This window comes from Neofelis nebulosa, chromosome 12 (assembly GCF_028018385.1).
Source record: "Neofelis nebulosa isolate mNeoNeb1 chromosome 12, mNeoNeb1.pri, whole genome shotgun sequence".
Classification (NCBI taxonomy): Eukaryota; Metazoa; Chordata; class Mammalia; order Carnivora; family Felidae; genus Neofelis; species Neofelis nebulosa.
In genome coordinates this window covers 30981287-31001347 of record NC_080793.1, presented here as the reverse complement: position 1 = coordinate 31001347, position 20061 = coordinate 30981287, and the positions used below count along the sequence as shown (strand labels likewise).

The window sequence follows — 20061 nt, the reverse complement described above, 5'->3', positions numbered from 1 at the left end:
ATATAACACTGTATATTAATTATACTTCAATTAAAAAATTGTCAAAAAATCATGTGAAGAAAGATAAAAATGTGTATATATAAATGTATTATTTGAAGAGCTAAGACAAAATTGTCATTATGCTGGTGGAGGATTGAGATGGAATTTGAAGAATTTAGTACCACTTGGTCAATAAAAAATTATTTTCTTTGAAGATTTAAGCAATGAAAAACTAATTAATACAAGCCTTCCATCTTGGTTGCCTTCCATCGTGTGGCTCCTTATAGAAGTTATTCTTGGTCACATTTTATATTATGAACTTCCTTCTAATATTTCAAATTTGAGTTAAATTAGTACAAATACAAGCTGGGTTAAGCAACTGACAAATGACTATTTGCTTTGTCTCCATTAAATTTGTAATGGATTAAGGCATATTAGATAAAATTAGGCCAAAGACCAAAGAACGGCTCTAGCCTGCTTCAAATCACTGCTTCTCCTCTTTGTACAGTTTTAAAAAGCTATAAAGACATAATGAACTATCTCTACATCATCAACTGGGTTTGTGGCCCAAGTCCACTAATGCAGAAAACTGGGCTAGAGCATGGGCTTTTCAGCTTCTGCTGGCAGGATCCCTCCCTGGTCCAAAGCAGACTGGATCTCACTACCTCCTGGCAAGTTGGAGAAAGGATAGAAGAAAGAGAGAAGTGACAGGGCAGTCTTCAGGGAAGGCAAGCTCTTAGGGAACCCTACGTTTCCAGCAGTGGGAGAATGGGGCTTTAACTGTACATGCATGAGACCTTTTAATATACAGTTATTTCTGCTAGCAATGATAGTCGGATCATTCTCTTTGTTTCTGATCAGAGTCATAACATTCTTCTTTCCAACATGTGCAGGACAGAGTAAGGAGGAGAAAGAATTTAAGCGAGGAAGAAGTCTGGAGCATGTCTCATTCTTAGTGGCTTACAGTGTTGATTAACTACAAATAATTACAAATTAATTTTTATTAAATATAGTCACAAATTCCAATTAAATATTGCCACAGTCACAGAAATATATACATTCGCAACAACACGCAGAATTAGGAATATGTGGCTCTCTACCAGATACCAGGAAAGATTTCCAGTTATATTAGCATCATGGGCACTAGGGCACAATATAGTCAGACAAAGCATGAGTGATTTCCATTCTCCTCATTGAATGCATCTATCACAAAGATATAAGATCTTAGACAACAAAATGTCAGAGGTAGCTGGGGCCAATTCACCCTACTATTACATCAATCTTTCCAGTGAGCTTCTCTTTTTATATCCGTTGAGGGTCTAAAATTCTTAATAATTTAACATTGGTTGGGGCAAAAAAGAAGTGTAAATGATGTTTTTCATTCTGAGACTGATGGTGTTAGTTACAAAGGGTGGCCATGGCAGGTTGCTCTTTGTTAGCACTGGGTTATTTTCCGCCACCGATTGTGCAGGAATATGTGTCCATCTACACATCTGGCTGACCAGGTACAGGAATGGTAGTCCCCTTCTTGATCCAGCTGAGACACTACGTAAGTGATTGCTAAGTGCTAGAATGCACCAAGGAGATGTGCAGATCGGCTGGGGTTTCCAGATTAACACCATCTGAGATGGAGATTTTAAGAGCAAACAGGTGAATAGTAGGGAATCATGAAGACCTCCTGCCCCCATCCCCACTATGGGCAAATATTATGTCTGATTTCAAAGATGAGTACATAGGAAAATAATATATACCAGCATGAGATCTATGAACAGATTTTGTGGCACGAAAGGAAAAGAACATTCAAGATGACTGTGCAAACATGACAATAACACATTGTAGTACATGGAGGTAAATTTTAAAGCTATTGTTTCATAATTTCAATAATCCAAAACTTGAAGGCTATGAAACAAAAAGAACATAGAGGAAATAAGGCAAGAGGCCGAGATGAGAACAGAGCAGACAAGGTAATTAAATATTAAAATGATAGTAAAAACTGCCATATGAGAAGCAAAAGGTGCATTGACTATAATCCAGATAAAAACCGACACCACAGAGAAGGGAATCAGTGATGTGAGACACACATTTGAGAAACTGCTCCAGGATACAGCATGAAAGAATTAAGATACGAAGATGATGACAGGAAAGACGGCATGTGAAAGATTCAGGAGAACCGACATTGCAGATAAATGAATGAGATAGCAGCACCCACGGTAAAAAATCAGCAACCAAAGTTGCAATTGTAGAAACTTCCTAGAAGTTTTCTTTCCTAAAAGAAAAGTGCTGAGTTTGCAGAATGAAGAGTCTCCCTGAGAAGCAGGCAGCGCTAATGAAATGAAGCCAATACTTAGGTGCATCCTGCTGAGAGGTCGGAGTTTCAAAGGATGAAGAAAAAATATCTTACAAACATCCAAGTAGGAAAAATCAGATTATTTGTGTTGAAAAAAATTAAGTGGGTCTAGGATGTCGCCACTGCTAGATGGCAATGCTAGAAGTAATATTTAAAGTGGTGAGGGAGACAATGACAATATTGTGACTAAAGATGCCACATGCGGGGAAATTGCCTTTCTTGCACAGTGACAACAAAAAGACATTGCAGGGGCGCCTGGGTGGCGCAGTCGGTTGGGCGTCCGACTTCAGCCAGGTCACGATCTCGCGGTCCGTGAGTTCGAGCCCCGCGTCAGGCTCTGGGCTGATGGCTCGGAGCCTGGAGCCTGTTTCCGATTCTGTGTCTCCCTCTCTCTCTGCCCCTCCCCCGTTCATGCTCTGTCTCTCTCTGTCTCAAAAATAAATAAAAAACGTTGAAAACAAAAAGACATTGCATAATATGCACAAATCATGAGATGTAGTACGTAAGTTCCATCCCTGATGATATTGCTCAGAGATATTCTCTGACAAAAAGATGAATCTGAATAAAGAGCCACTGAGAATGGTGAAATTATATCGTAGGAGCACTGGCAGGGAGTAGTAACATCAGTTCAATGAATAATGCAAGTAATTATAATGATTACAATCATAATCAAAATATAAATTTCAAAGCAAATTTTAAAGGGATGATTAATAGTATAAATTATTAAAATGTAATAATAAAAACCTGGGTATAAAATTCTAGAGTAGGCAGTGAGTGGGGGCAGTTGGTAGAAATAAACACATTAACATTAGAAGGGTATTGATTTTTGTATGCATTTTTGTATCTAGCCATCCTGATGATGATCTTACAAAGTTCATTTGCTTGTGTTTTTAACATACACAACCATTTCATCTGTAACTGTCCATAAAATCTACTCCTTTACAATGGTTTTGTCCCTTATTTCTGCTTTTCATTTCTCCCCAGGTTTTGCAGAAATAAACACAAAAACCCTCTGTTGCCACGGAAAGGAACAAGCAAGTCCTGCATTTCAGAACTTCCAGTTACCAAGATTGGCTTATTCTTTCCTTTAGCAAGATTGACTGGGTTGTTCAGTCCAGTCAGCCTCTTATAATTATCACTGGCGGCTGTTTCAGGCCTGAAGGATCCAGAGCAGATTCCTAATGATTGATTTCCTAGGACTGCCAAGGTGTTCAGATGCAGTCAGCTTTGGACTGCTGTGTGGCAAAAATATTCTCTTTGATTGTTAATTAGTTCTTTGATCTGTATTAACAATGTCAGTCTAGTGAGTGTCAATGTCATTTCGGGAATGCAACTCTATTCTTTCACATACACACTTGTTGGTAATTTTAGAAGCATATAATGGTCACTGTTATCCTGGTCTGTGAGTGACACATGGTCCTAATTAGGAACCAGACTGTGCATTCAAAACAGCAGAAAGAAAACTCAGGATGGTTCCCTCAAGGCAATTTTGCATTGGAGGCAAGCTGCCTTCCTAGTTCCAGCCTGTTCTCTCTGATCAGAGGATCTCACAGCCTCTGCCCAGCTGGGCTTACACTGTGCCTCTTCTCCATTCATGGCATTTAGGCCTCTTCCGTCCAGAGATGGCCGTTGTTGTCTCCTCCAAACCCAGACTTATTATGGTCACCAAGCTTTCTCCCTTCATCGATTGTATGATTTCCCCATTTTCCCCCACTATTCAGGTCCTCGTGTTTGGAACCACTTAGCTTCTAATCTGCAGCGTTGGTCCTGCCCAATAATTCCTACAACTAACTCTGCTTAGAGACAGGAAGTACGTCATTCTATCTCCAGAAGTGTCCGTCTTGCTGTTGGTCTGTTCCTTACATGTGCCCAAGTTCTCTTAATTGGGGTCCTGTTTTGATGTCATGTTCCTCAGGTCCTGGGATGCTAGCATGCTCTCTCTCAGGCTTTTCTCAAGGTCAGAGCCTATTCTGCTGGTAGCTGAACCCTGACTTTCCTGACACTAACTGATGCCAGGTATCTGTGCTTTGCTAACCTACTGAGATACACTGCTTTTTCACTTTCAAGCTTTTTTGTTTAATGCACATATGGATTAGGGCCTGGTATTATAGTATACTTTGCTCTTCTTGAGTATTTTGTTCTTTGTCTTATAGCACGGCTCTTATGTGTAGCTTTTTAAGGTCTCAAGTGAATGCCCTTGATGCTTAGCAAGGTCTGTCAACTCTGTTTGGGTGAGAACTCAACATTTCCCACCACTGTACAATATTCTGACCTCTCAGTTCAGTTTTACCCCAGAGCCACTATTTTCCGTTAGTGTGGAATTTTGTTCTGCACATGTGCAGCCCAGCCCCCTCCAAGGATCTATGGGGACACCAGACCTGCCTCTTCTAGCGCCGGCCCTTCTTGTGGCCTGCTCGGCAAAGTCTACCCATCTTTAGCACTCCACTTTCCAATCTGTCTCTTCAGCTCAACGAGACCATTGCTTTCTGCTTGGGCCTCAACTCCCTGCTTCAGGAAGGGAAAATGCTCTCTGATAGAAAGCCAGGGCAAAAGGGGGATTCACCCCTAGTACTTTCCTTCTCTCAAGAATTACAATCCTCATGGTAGTCTAATGCTTGAAAGCAGTTGTGTCACATATTTGTCCAGCTATATGTTTGTTTTTTATGACAAGGTGAGTCTGAAGCCAGTTACTCTGCCATGACCAGAAGCACAGAATTTGGGTTTTTGTTTTTATTGATAACGTAGAAAAGTTTCTATCAGTTTCACAACTTGTTATTGGTTATGTTATGTACATTTTTAGTAGCTGTCAAATTTGGGAAAATTCTATATCAAGTCTCCTCTATATATGAGCTAAATGTAAGCACTAAATATCCCTTTAGTTGGAGCTCCAAAGGGCCACAGCTGATCTAATATCACCAGATAAAAGGCAAAGTAGGGGGAAAGTCAGAGCAGAGAGACAGGGTCTTAATGACTACTTTTAAAATGTCTAACTTGCGAAAATTTTACAAAAATAGAGGAGCATGTGAATACTGTGCTGGGGATTTGCCTAGGCTTTGGATGGTTTTTGTGCAAAAAAGAGCCCTTCAGCCCTTTGATTGCATTCGCTTCATAGTATATCAGCTTCTTCTGACCAAGGATGTCTGCCTTTACTACTTGCCATTTTTGTGGAGGCCACCCCCTGGCCACATCCTGAAAGATCAATTATTTTTTCTGGATTTTTGACATACCATTTTTAGCCATCTCCTTCTCCCAAATAACCATATTCAGCTTCTGATTTCTCTTTATAATAGCAATCCAGGCAGATATTAAGCTGTCACCCATGGGTGTCTAGCCTTGCCTGATGAATTTATTCTCTGATTTGACTTCTTCACGTTGATCTCTGAGAGTCCAGACGTCTCAGAAAAGGTCCCACAATTTCTGGGACCCACAGATCTTAAAAGTAAAAGAAATCATGTTGGAGCCCACAGAGTATTTTAATTAAAATAGTATGTATTTTAAAAACAGAGATTGTACATCCTGGCAAACACTCTTTACAAATACTAAGTTATTTTGGCATATCTTTTTGATACCTATTTGTGAAATGAGCTAGTTATTCAAACTTATTTGATTTAAGAAATTGAGGGGCACCTGAGTGGCTCAGTTGGTTAAGCATCTGACTCTTGGTTTCAGCTCAGGTCATGATCTCACTGTCCATGGGTTCGAGCCCCACAGCAGGCTCTGTGCTGACAGCACAAAGCCTGCTTGGGATTCTCTTTCTCCCTCTCTCCCTCTGTCCTCCCCTCTCTCATTCTGTCTCTCTCTCAAAATAAATATATAAACTTAAAAAAAATAATTGGATATAATCTCTGGGATTAAAACCCTAAAATGGTGGGAGAAAGTGGGAAGACATAGAGTAAGAAAATCCTAAGCTCACCTCTTCCCACAGATACAGCTAGATAGTACACACGTCAGTGTAAATAAGCCAGAAAATGACAGGAGGACTGCCAGAACAAACTCTCCACAGGTAAATGTGGAGAGAGGCCACACTGAAGAGGGTAGGTAGAGCAGAGATGGGGTTGAAAGTCCAACAGACCTGAGGGGCTGTCAAAGGAAGGGAGGGACACAGTGGATGTAGAGAGAGAAAAGAAGCAGATCCTCAAGCCACATACCCCAAGCAAGGGTATCCTACATGGACATGGGGAAGACAAATGCCCACAACGTTTGGCTTTGAAAACCAGAGAGATGCAACAATCAGTGGGGCTTAATACCAGCAACTAGTATTGCTTGATCCAGGCTTAATACCTGGAACTTTAAAAATCAGCATGCTTGGCTCTGGGAGAGCTGGGACTACAATAGGAAACTGAGTCCCCACCTTTAAAGAGATAGCAAAACCAACAGTCCCAAAGAGATACAGCATAAAAGTGGCAGTTGGGAAAACACCTGGGGTATATGGAAGGGAGATTTGTTTACTAATCTAGGAGCATGTATTGGAGGGGCAGGGATTATTGGGAGACTTTCACAGGAACAAAGGAGCTACCATTTCCCATTCCCCATCCCCAGCATAAACACACACCCACCTGCCAAAAGCAGTGTTGCACCCACACTCTCCAGCTAACTTGCTAACAGTGTGCCTCACCTCCTTGCACTTCTGCAGGTTGCCCTCTACATCGTGGCCTTGGCTCCAGGTCTCCTTCCACCACAGACCTCTGCAAACCTTGCTACAACTGTATGCCCCAATCTGCATTCTTCTGCAGAAATGCCCTCTTCTCTATAGGAGTTTTCTCCAGCAGCTGCAGGTCTCCTCCCACCTCGCTGGCACCACAAACCCTGCCCTCATGTTCTCCTGTGGAAATGTCCCCTGCATCCCAGCCTGGGCAGGAGTTTTCCTGGGAAGCTACAGCTCCCTTCCCACAGCAGACCAGTGCTGCCCTGTTGTGCTCTCCTGAGGACTTGCCCCCTCCAATACACCCTTGGCCTGAGCATATCCAAAGCCATGCCACAAGTGTGGCAGTGTGCAATAAACTTTGGCAGGGCCGGAACACTCCAAAGTGATCCTTGCCCCAAGGACAGGGGAAGGTAATCACACATGCTTGTTTGACTGGACCTAGCAATGGGCTCAGGGCAGGGATCTGGTGTGACTGCAAGCCCCGTCCACCAATGAAAGCTTCTCAAGGGATGACACAGGGAAAACACCTTGCAGTTTGATGCTACTGTATCTCTGGCACACCTGATATGACCTAACTCAAGCCCAAGGTGGCCCTTGACTGGCCCACTAACAACACGGGGACCGAACCCTGCCCACAACAGGCAAAGAGAGCCATTGCATACAACTGGATTGAAGGAGAACATGGCTCAGCCATAACAGTATGGCACATGCAGTACACATAGGAGATACCTACGAAGTGCCAGGTTCTGGTGAACAGAGGACATTGCAATGCAGGGGCACTACAGGACACTTCTTTAAAAGGTCACTACTTTCAAGGGCAGGAGACATAGCTGACTTTCCCAATACACAGAAATAGATACAGATGGTAGACAAAATGAGGAGACAGAGGAAATAGCCCCAAATGAAAGAATAGGACAAAATCACAGCAAGAGAGCTAAACAAAATCAAGATAAGTAATATGCTTGATAAAGAATTTAAAGTTACAGCCATAAGTATATTCACCAGACAAGAAAAGAGTAGAGGACCTCAGTGAGATCCTCAACAAAGATACAGAAACATAAAAAAAGAACCAATCAGAGATGAAGAACTCAATAACTGAGATTAAAAATACACTAGATGGAATAAAGATAGACTAGAGGAAGCAGAAGAACAATTAGCGACCTGGAGGACAGAGTAATGGAAAGTGACCAAACTGAACAGGAGAGAGAAAAAAATAATAATAATAAATGAAAATAGACTAAGGGGACTTAGTGGCACCATCAAGCATAACAACATTCACATTATAGGGATCTCAGAAGGAGAGCAGAGAGAAGAGGAGGCAGAAAATGTACCTGGGGAAATAATAGCTGAAAACTTCTCAAATCTGGGAAAAGAAACAGAAATCCAGATCTAGGGGGCATAGAGAGCCCTCAAGAAAGTCAACCCAAGGAGGTACACACCAAGACATCTAGTAATTAAAATGTGAAAAAGTAGTGATAAAGAAAGAATTTTAAAGCAGAAAGAGAAAAGAAAACAGTTATGTACAAGAGAAATCCTATAAGGTTATCAGGGAATTTTTCAGCTAAAACTTTGTAGGGCAGAAGGGAGTGGCATGATATAGTCAAGTGCTGAAAGAAAAAAAAATCTGTAGCAAGGCTAGCATTCAGATCAGGAGAGAAAAAGTTTTCCAGACCAAAAAAAAAAAAAAAAAAAAAAAAAAAAAAGTTAAAGGAATTCATCACCATGACACCAGCCCTATAAGAAATGTAAAGGGGGCTCTTTGAGTAGAAAGGAAAGACCATAATAGTAAGAAAAGTAGGAAGCATGAAAGCAGTAAAATTAAGTTATATCTATAAATATCAGCCAAGGGATTCACAAAAAGAAGGATGTTAAGTATGACACCATATACCTAAAACACGGCGGGAAGTGTAGTAAAGAATTGATTCAAACTTAAACAACCATCAACTTAATATAGACTGCTCCCTGTATAAGAAAGACATTATGTATAAGCCTAATAATAACCACCATCAAAAATTGTAAATACATATGCAAAAAATAGAAAAATTAATTCAAGTATATCACTAAAGAAAGCCATCAAACAATGAGAAGAGAACAAGAGAAGAAAGGAACAGAGAAGAACTACAAAAACAACCATAAAACAAGTAACAAAATGATAATAAGTATATTCTTATCAATAATTACTTGAATGTAAATGTACTAAATGCTCCAATCAAAAGATAGGGTGACAGAATGGCCCATCTATATGCTGCCTACAACAGACTAATTTCAGATTTAAAGACACCTGCAGATTGAAAGTGAAGGGAGAGAAAAGCATTTATCATGCAAATGGAAATGTAAAAAAAGTTGGGGTAGCAATACTTACAACAGACAAAATAGACTTTAAAACAAAGACTGTAACAAGAGACAAAGAAACAGTCATAAAGAGGACAATTGTAAATATTTATGCATCCATCACAGAAGCACCCAAATACATAAAGGAGCTAATAACAAACCTAAAAAAAGTAATCAATAGTAATACATAAATAGTAAGGGACCTTAACACCCTACTTACATCAATGGATAGATCATCCAAACAGAAAATCAACAAGGAAATGGTGGCTTTGAATGACACATTGGAGCAGATGGATTTAGCAGATATATTCAGAACAGCTTAAAATAGCAGAATACACATTCTTTTCAAATGTACAGGGAATATTTTCCAGAATAGATCACATATTAGGCCACAAGCAAGTCTCAATAAATTGAAAAAGACTGAAGTAAAACCATGCATCTTTTCTGACCACAACACTATGAAACTAGAAATGAACCACAAGAAAAAATCCAGAAAATGCAGAAATATGTGGAGGTTAAATAACATGCTACTAAACAATGAATGGGTCAACCAAGGAATCAAATTGGAAATAAAAAAATACATGAATACAAATGAAAGTGAAAGCACATCAGTCCAAAATCTTTGGGATGCAGCAAAAGCAGTTCTAAAAGGGAAGTTTATAACAACACAGACCTACATCAAGAAGTAAGAAAGATCTCCAACAACCATAAGATTACACCTAAAGGAGCTAAAAAAAACAAACAAAACCCCAAACCAGTGAAGAAAGTAATAAATGTTAGAGTGGAAATAAGCAAAATAGAAACTAAAAAAACCCAATAGAACTGATCAGTGAAACCAGGAACTGATTCTTTGAAAAAAAATCAATAAGATTAATAAACCTCTAGCCAGACTTACCAAGAAAAAAAGAAAGAAGAGTCAAATCAATAAAATCACAAATGAGAAGAGAAATAACAACCAACACCATCAAATACACACCATTATAAGAGAATATTATGAAAAACCATATGTCAACAAACTGGACAACCTACAAGAAATGGACAAATTCCTGCAGACATACAAACTACCAAAACTGAAACAAGAAGAAATAGAAAACTTGAATAGACTGATAATCAGCAAAGAAGTGGAATCAGCAATAAAAAAAAACTCCTGACAAACAAAAGTCTAGGAGCAGACAGCTTTGTAGGTGAATTCTACTAAACATTTATTTGTTTATTATTATTTTTAAATGTTTATTTGGTTTTGAGAGGGAGAGAGAGAGAGAGCAGAGGAGGGGCAGAGAGAGAGAGAGAGAGAGAGAGAGAGAGACAGAATCTGAAGCAGGATCCAGGATCTGAGCTGTCAGCACAGAGCCTGACGTGGGCCTCAAACTCATGAACTGTGAGATCATGACCTGAGCCGAAGTCAGATGAGCAAAGTCAGTCATGACTGAGCCACCCAGGCTCCCTCTACCAAACATTTAAAGAAGAGTTAATACCTATTCTTTTCAAACTATTCCAAAAAATTGAAGAGGAAGGAAAGTTTCCAAATTTATCCTATGAGGTCAACATTACCCTGATACCAAAGCCACATAAAGACATGACAAAAAAAGAGAACTACAGTCCAATATCTCTGATGAACATAGATGCAAAAATCTTCAACAAGATACTAGCAAACCAAATCCAACAATATATTAAAAAAATCATTCATCATGATCAAGTGGGATTTATTCCCAGGATGCAAGTGTGGTTCAATAGTTGCAAATCAATGTGATACATCACATCAATAAGAGAGAGTATAAAAACCATATGATCATTTCAACAGATGCAGAAAAAGTATCTGACAAAGTACAACATCCACTCATGATAAAACCCTCAACAAGGTAGATCTAGAGGGAACATATGTCAACATAATAAAGGCCATATATGAAAAACTCACAGCTAATGTCATCTTCAATGGGGAAAAACAGAGCTTTTCCTCTATGGCCAGGAACAAGACAAGGATGCCTATTCTCATCACTTTTATTTAACATAGTCCCAGAAGTCCTAGCTACACTAATCAGACAGCAAAAAGAAATAAAAGGCATCTAAACAGGTAAAGAGGAAGTAAAACTTTCACTATTTTCAGTTGACATGATACTCTATATAGAAAACCAGGAAGACTCCACCAAAAAACTGAAAGAACTGATAATGAATTCAGCAGGATACAAAATTTGTAGGACACAAAATCAATGTACAGAAATCCACTGCATTTCTATACATTAATAATGAAGTAGTAGTAAGAGAAATTAAGGAAACAATCCCATTTACAATTGCACCAAAAGTAATGAAATACCTAGGAATAAACTTAACCAAGGAGGTGAAAGATCTGTACTCTGAAAGCTATAAAACACTAATGAAAGAAATTGAAGATAACACAAACAAACAAATGGAAAGATATTCATACTCATGGATTGAAAAAACATTGTTTAAAATGTTTATACTACCCAAAGCAATCTACATAATTAATACAATCTCTATCAAGATACCAACAGCATTTTTCATAGACCTGGAACAAACTAAAATCCTAAAATTTGAATGGAGTCACAAAGGAACCCAAAGAGCCAAAGCACTGTTGAAAAAGAACACAAGTGGAGGTATCATAATCTCAGATATCAAGATTTACTATAAAGTTGTAGTAATCAAAACAGTAGGTACTGGAACAAAAATAGAAACATAGATTAATAGAACAGAGAGCCCGGAAAGATTATATGTCCAATTAATCTTTGACAAAGGTTGCAAAATATGCAACAGGAAAAAGACAGTCTTTTTAACATATGTTGTTGGGAAAACTGGACAGGTATATACAAAAGAATGAAACTGGACCATTTTGTCATACCATATACAAAAATAAACTTGAAAAGGTTTAAAGACCTAAATGTGAGACCTGAAACCATCAAAATCCTAGAAGGGAGCCTAGAGAGTCAGTGATTTCTGACATTTTTCTAGATATGTCTCCTGAGGCAAGAGAAACAAAACCAAAAATAAACTATTGGGACCACATCAAAATAAAAAGCTTCTGCACAGTAAAGGAAAAACAACTTAACTAAAGACAGCCTACTAAATTGGAGAATTATTTGCAAGTGATATATCCCATAAAGTGATAGTATCTAAAATATATAGGGGCGCCTGGGTGGCGCAGTCGGTTAAGCGTCCGACTTCAGCCAGGTCACGATCTCATGGTCCGTGAGTTCGAGCCCCACGTCAGGCTCTGGGCTGATGGCTCAGAGCCTGGAGCCTGTTTCTGATTCTGTGTTTCCCTCTCTCTCTGTCCCTCCCCCGTTCATGCTCTGTCTCTCTCTGTCCCAAAAATAAATAAACGTTGAAAAAAAATTTTTTTTAAAAATATATAAAGAACTTATATAACTCAACACCAAATCACAAATAATCCAATTAAAAATGGACAGACAAAAACAGACATTTCTCTAAAGAAGACATATAGATGGTCAACAGACAGTTGAAAAGATGCTCAACATCACTAATCATCGGGAAAATGCAAATCAAAACCACAATGAGGTATTACCTCACACCTGTTAGAATATTTATAATCAAAAACAGAAGAAACAAGAAATGTTGGGAAGGATATGGAGAAAAAGGAATGCTTTTGCACTGTTGGTGGGAATGTAAACTGGTACAGCCACTGTGGAAAACAATATGGACCTTCCTCAAAAAATTAAAAATAGAATTACCATATGATCCATTAATTCCACTACTGGGTATTTACCCAAAGAATAAAAAAATACTGATTCAAAAATATATGCACCCCTATGTTTATTGCAGCATTATTTACAATAGCCAAATTATGGAAGCAATCCATGCGTCCATCAATAGATGAATGGATAAGGAAGATATGGTATATATATATATATATATATATATATATATATATATATATATATACAATGGAATATCATTCAGCCATAAAAAAGAAGGAAAGCTTGCTATTTGCAGCAACATGGATGGATCTAGAGGGTATAATGCTAAGTGAAATAAGTCAGAGAAAGACAAATACCATATGATTTCCCCTAGATGTGAATTTAAGAAACAAAACAACACAGAAAAAAAGAGACAAACTAAAATCAGACTCTTAACTATAGAGAACAAACTAATGATTACCAGAGGGGAGGTAGGTGGGGAAAAGGGTGAAGTAGGTAAAGGGGATTAAGAGTACACTTGTCATGATAAGCACTGAGTAATGTATAGAATTGTTGAATCACTGCATTGTACACCTGAAACTATTATAACACTGTATGTTAAGTACTGGAATTAAAATAAAAAAATCTAAAGATGGTATATGTTGAAATTAAAAAGTATCTTCTTCATTCATCATTTAGTACAAAGATTGTCATACAGAGATATTTTTCAAATTGAGAAGACACTATATGTACACACACGTAAGGATTTTCTTATATACACTGTAAAGTCAATATGGTATACATCTCACACAGATTTTCTTTTCCTTGGATTACCTAATACAAGCCTTCTTAGATAAAGATAAAAATATAAGCTGTGTTGTATTCTACCTGTATTCCTAGACTTAGGAATTCTACCTTTAACAGTGTGAAGAACTTGAAAGATCATTTAATTAGAAAGATACTAACTAGGGGTGTCTGGTTGGCTCAGTTGGTTGAGCATCTGACTCTTGATTTCAGGGTTGTGGGATTGAGTCCCATGTCAGCCTCTATGCTGAACATGGAGCCTGCTTGGGATTCTCTTACTCCTCTCTCTCTGCCCCTCTTCCCTACTCGTGCTCTCTCTCTCTCTCTAAACAAAAGCAAAACAAAAACAACAAAAGAAGGAAAGATACTAACTAGTAGATAACCCATTACATATATAAGAAAGATAGGTCAGAGTAACTTACATATAGTTTTAGTTTCCTGATAGAAATTCAGATTCATGGTGATTATTTCTAAATATATAGGTAAACCTTTCATGTATTACACTTGTTTATACATCAGAAAAAGTCTCTGGGGAGGCGCATGAGGAGCTAATTAGAAAAGTAGGAAATCTCTTTATTTCAGTAAACATATTTAAAACAATTTTAAAAGAGGAAAATGAAAATTTTACATTCCAAAAGGAATTGACCTAGATAAGGCATTTTAGCATAGTAATTTACACTAATGAAAAGATAATTTTTATTCTCTAGTCTTTACAATCCATGAAAGCTTTGAGATATAATGTGGCTTTGATCATGCTTGTTGGAATGAACCTTTCTTATTTACGTCATACTATCCATTGTCCACTTTGCAAAGACCCCATCTCTCATTTTTGTCATGTGATTCAGGGGGGATTACCTCTACCACTGGCCATTTTGAGTTTTGTCTTCTGTCACTTGCAACTGAAAGACTTAATAAGACTTAATTTTGTTCCTTTTGTGGTAATAGGTGATATTCCCTTATATATATACTTACATATCTGGATAAAAAGGAAATGTTGGAAAATACTGTATCAATATGCTTCTGAAAGGCACAACTTGGCAGGAAAATCATATCTTTTTATAAGAGAGTGAGGTTTCATTATAACATTCACAATACATCCCTGGCTCAACAAAGCATCTATTTTACTCATATTCCATAATTTTGTCAAGCTTATATAAAAGCTCAGATCCACAAAATTTTGGTGCTTAACATACACGTTTAAATTAAAACACATAAGGAATGTACCTTCATGCTTCCTCAAACTCTCACAGATCTTAAACGATCATTCATGCTGATTCTGCTTTATAATTGAAAAGTGCTTATGTCATGTCTCAATTTAAGCATCTCGAGAACAAGTATTTTAGCTTAGCACTTACTGTGCTCCTCAGTGACTCCAAGAAACTCCTAGTTGAATTGTATATTTGTTTTCTGTTACTGACATAAAAAGGGGTACATGTATTTTATCTTTTCATAAGGTTTTATTAGTATAGGCTAGCAATTTTCTCAGTAGACAATGAGTCCTTTCTTTTAACTACTGACAGAAAAATGACCTAAGATCAACTGTTTTGAAACCAAAATGATCATTTTTTGGATATTCTTTTACAATTATTTGGCTAAATGGCAACAATTCTGTATGTCAGATCAAGTGATTCTATTACTTAAAAGTACATTTTGCAACTCATATATCTTGAAGGGATCATCAGAAAATTTCATTGCTAAAATTAGATATTCTTTGCTTAATAAATTTAATGAGCAACACGAATAAAGGAATCAAATGCATGAATGGCCCTTCTACTGCTAAGCGTTTCCAAAGAGTTCTCTAAGTGCTGTGTCAGGAGCTCTTCATTTGTCAAATCTGCTCCAATCTGGTTTCTGCCTCCAACATTTTTCCCAAAGCATTCTTGTTAGGACCTCTGACATATCTATGTTGTGAAATCTAGTCTATGCTTTCTGTCTTCCTTTTACTTTGACACTGAGGATCCTCCTACAACATCCTTCTCTCATTTGGTAACATCTGTCTTTCGTAGTTTTCTTCCTATCCCTTTGTTCTTCTCAGCCTTTCTTATTGATTCCTCCTGTCTGTACTGAGCTTTAAGTGTTTGAGCTTTTCAGTGTTTGGTAATAGACCCTGCCCCCACCCCCAGCCCCGCCTCCCAAAGGCCTTATTCAGTAGTAGATCTTATATATGCCCACCATCTATACACTGGTGACTTATGATTTATACCTCTGAATCCAACCTTTTCTTAGACCTCCAATACATACATGACTGCCCATTGGACATCTCCATTTGGATGTTTTAGAAACATCCCATATTTAGCATTATCTTGGGATTCTGTTCTATCCATAGTCTTCTTCATGTCAGTAAATGGTACATCCTTTCTCCTCAGCTGCTTATTCTTGAGACCTGGGAAAAATTCTTAGTTCTTTCTTCTTGCAACCCCCTCGCTTCCAATCTATTAATAAGTCCTGCATACTTTACTCACAAATTACATCTCCTATTTTTCCACTCTCCACATGCACTACCAGCACTTCAATTTAAGCCATATAAATATACTCTTACTTGGAACTACTTCAAGAGTCTCCCAAGTTTCCCTTTTGTAATACTCTGTTCACTGACCCCTTCCCTGAAATCTATTGTTCTTGTAGCCTCCAGCATGATCTTTCAAAAATAAATTTTGCTATTTGTCTGCTTGAAAATATTTCAATAGATTTCCGTTGCACTTTGACTTAAATCCAAACTTCATATATTGGCCTAAAAGGCCTGGTATGGAATGACCCCTGCTTATTTCTAGAATTTTAATTTACATCTTTATGTTCTGGTGATATTGCCTTTTTTTAAAAAATTTTATTTTTTATTTTTTAAAATTTATATCCAAATTAGTTAGCATATAGTGCAACAATGATTTCAGGAGTAGATTCCTTACTGCCCCTTACCCATTTAGCCCATCCCACCTCCCACAACCCCTCCAGTAACCCTCAGTTTGCTCTCCATGAGTCTCTTCTGCTTTGTCCCCTGCCCTGTTTCTATATTATTTTTGTTTCCCTTCCCTTATGTTCATCTGTTTTGTCTCTTAAAGTCCTCATATGAGTGAAGTCATATGATTTCTGTCTTTCTCTGACTAATTTCACTTAGCATAATGCCCTCCAGCTCCATCCACATAGTTGCAAATGGCAAGATTTCATTCTTTTTGATTGCTGAGTAATACTCCATTGTGTGTGTGTGTGTATATATACATATATATATACACACACACACACACACACACCACATTTTCTTTATCTATTCATCCATTGATGGACATTTGGGCTCTTTCCATACTTTGGCTATTGTTGATAGTGCTGCTATAAACATGGGGGTTCATGTGTCCCTTCGAAACAGCACATCTGTATCCTATGGATAAATGCCTAGTAGTGCAATTGCTGGGTCTTAGGGTAGTTCTATTTTTAGTTTTTTGAGCAACCTCCACACTGTTTTCCAGAGTGGCTGCACCAGCTTGCATTCCCATGGTGATATTGCCTTTTACTTTCACTCCCATTTTCTTCTTTAAAGTTCTAAGTTCTAAAGTTCACCCACTTCAGAATATTTTTTCATTCTATTCTTTCTTTATGAAATGCTCTTTCTCTGGAATTTCACATGGCTGGCTCCTTCTCAGTGGCTGGCTCCTTAATTATCACTTCCTAAGAGTGATATGAAGATTAATTACACTTTCTAAACAGGTTCCTTCTCCACCTTATTCTCTATCATAGTATTGCGTTTGATTCTTTCATTGCATTTTGTATTTAATAATTTTAATTTATTAGTGGGGTTTGCTTGCTTATTATTTTATCTCCCCACTACATTGTAAACTCCATTAAGTTCTGCTCAGTGTCTCGCAGATAATAAGTATTTTAAATATTCTAAAATATGTATTGTATAAACAGATGAATAGGTGATGTTTTCACCATCTGGCACATGTGTATGCAGTGTAAGCATCTCTTTTCTGAACAGCGCATTAAGTAACTCTCAAGTGATCTTCACTGACATACAGATCTGATCGTTTGAATAGATGTTTGGCAAGAATTATCTGGTGTGTGAACAGTAATGTGAGGTTTTGTCTCCCTATATAACCAGCCTAAATGACCAAAATAGAGAGGCTGGCCAAGTACATTAGATATGGACACTTACGAAAAAAAAATATGGAAGTATGTGGTGTGAAAACTGCATTCTTGACCTGATTTTCTTTTCTATAAAATAAATGATATTTAGTATGATTTCAGCTACTGATCTGTTCCATATTTAAAGTAGAGTTATTAATACCTGTCTCTACTCATCTTTGAGGCCACTGGTGAAAATAACTGAAATATATGATGGCTCTTTGAGGAAAGGCACTGTGTAACACTAAGCATGTCCTAGTGTAATAGCAAGTAAATGAAAGTTCATCCTCTGCCTGCTCTACATTCACTATTGAAGGTATGTTTTATGAAAATTTAAATGATATCTACCCTTATGGTTTTTAAACATTTAACTCTCTAAATACACATTGAATACATGCTGTGTAGAAGGCAACATATCAGGGCCCAAGTAGCATGACAAGGTTTGTATCTTTAAGGTGTCTGTGATCTAATACAGGAAATAACACATGCAAAAATAACTATCTTAAAAGAATAGTATGTGATAAATACTAGTAAAAATATCAGAAACAACTGTAGAAACCTACAAGAAGGTTGGATAGGAGTGGGGGTTGAAAGGTTTCCAACTATATTACTTTCCTCTTCTCTAGTGGAGACAATAAAGCCATTCATCATATTTTCCTCAACCTAGAATAGCTTGGCACATTGCAAATCCTTAGTAAATATTTGTTGAAGGAATAATGTGATGAAAGAATAAACTGGAGTTTCTACCAGACAGAGGGAAACATTGGTTCCTGTGGAAATCTCACACTTTATTACAGTCTATACTCCTTTGAGTCTTGTTTCCCAGTTAAGCCTCTTTTCTTCTTTTTTAGTTTATCATCTCAGCTGAACAAGATCTATGAAAAATCTTGGTGTCATGAGCCAAAATCAATGTTGAAAAAATAACATTTTCCACTTTAAATATCTAAATCAAAGCTTAAAGTGAAAGCATATTTTTGCATTTTTTTCTTTAGACTTTTAGCTCTTTATATATATATGTATAATATATGTAAATAAATATAATATATATGTATGTATGTATATAATATATATAATATATGTGTATATAGTATATATGAATATTTTAATTCTTGTCCTTAGGAACTATAAAGACTACACATGATTTGGAAATGAGACTGTACCAAACAATGGCCAAAGAAGGCCACTCTATGCCTTGTCTTTGGTCTGGTCACTTAGAAATATAATGTCATCAGCTATGATTGTGGTTGCTTGTCCTCTCACATTATTTTTATCTGTGTATTCACCATAGTCTACTTTCCCTTCTGCAGAAATTTGGGGCTCCCTTTTCACAGACTGATAATGCCAAATCTCTGAGACCTGGTCAGAGTACTGAAATTCTGTGCCAATTCTGTGTCTTAACCGACATCACCCACTTGGTATGTTTCACTTTCCCTCGATTGCCACAACTCATTCATTACTAGAGAAAACATTGGCTGGGTTTTTCCCTTCCACCTGTCTCATGATGAGATCCTGACTCACTCACCCAAGTAGCTGTGAATGATTTAGAGATCTTTGAGAACCAAACTGCTAGCTATTTTAGATTCATGTCTTACAAACTGATGAATACATGTCTTTGAAACACAGCTTCTCTTTGCTTTTCCTATATAGTTTTTTAGTTTTTCCCCGATGCTCTAGCCTGAACAGCTTTGCGTGAGGCCTGGACTTTTAGCTTTTATGTACTTTTCCCTTTCCCTACAGCTTGATTTACTTTGCTAGTCTTCTTCAATTTTATCTCTGTTTCTTAGTATATTAAATTACTTAAAGATACAAATGTATTTTTTTTTTTTTGGTCTTTATTAGTCCCTTTTTCTTTTTGAGGGTTGATTTAAGTAGCCAGTTAAGTCTATACTAAAATTACGTTTTGGCTAGAATGTCAAAAGAAGTTAAAAAGATAAATGACTGACTTGACCTATTCTTTACTTTGACTATGAAATCGTCATTAAATTGTAACAATAGTTTTATCAGTGCAACTCAGTTTTATCCCCTGTGAACCCCCAAGAAAGAACTTTCAGATGGAAAGACAACCTATAAAACAGACAAACATGGCACCACTTGGGTGGAAAGTGGTGGGAGAGCTCGGATCCTTGAGCCTCTGACCTCCCTCTGCTGTCGTCAGAGTTGGTGATGTACTTCCACAGAACCCTACGCTTTCT

The 20061-nt window shown here is 37.5% G+C and overlaps 1 long non-coding RNA gene across 1 annotated transcript; it reads left to right on the top strand.

Annotated features, from left to right (window-relative positions):
• Window positions 1–17348: 17348 nt before the first annotated feature.
• LOC131491584 (uncharacterized) lies at window positions 17349–19060 on the top strand. The gene is made up of 3 exons (XR_009251534.1): window positions 17349–17452; window positions 18054–18185; window positions 18989–19060. It is a non-coding gene; the product is annotated as an uncharacterized LOC131491584 (long non-coding RNA).
• The last annotated feature ends 1001 nt before the right edge of the window (window positions 19061–20061 follow it).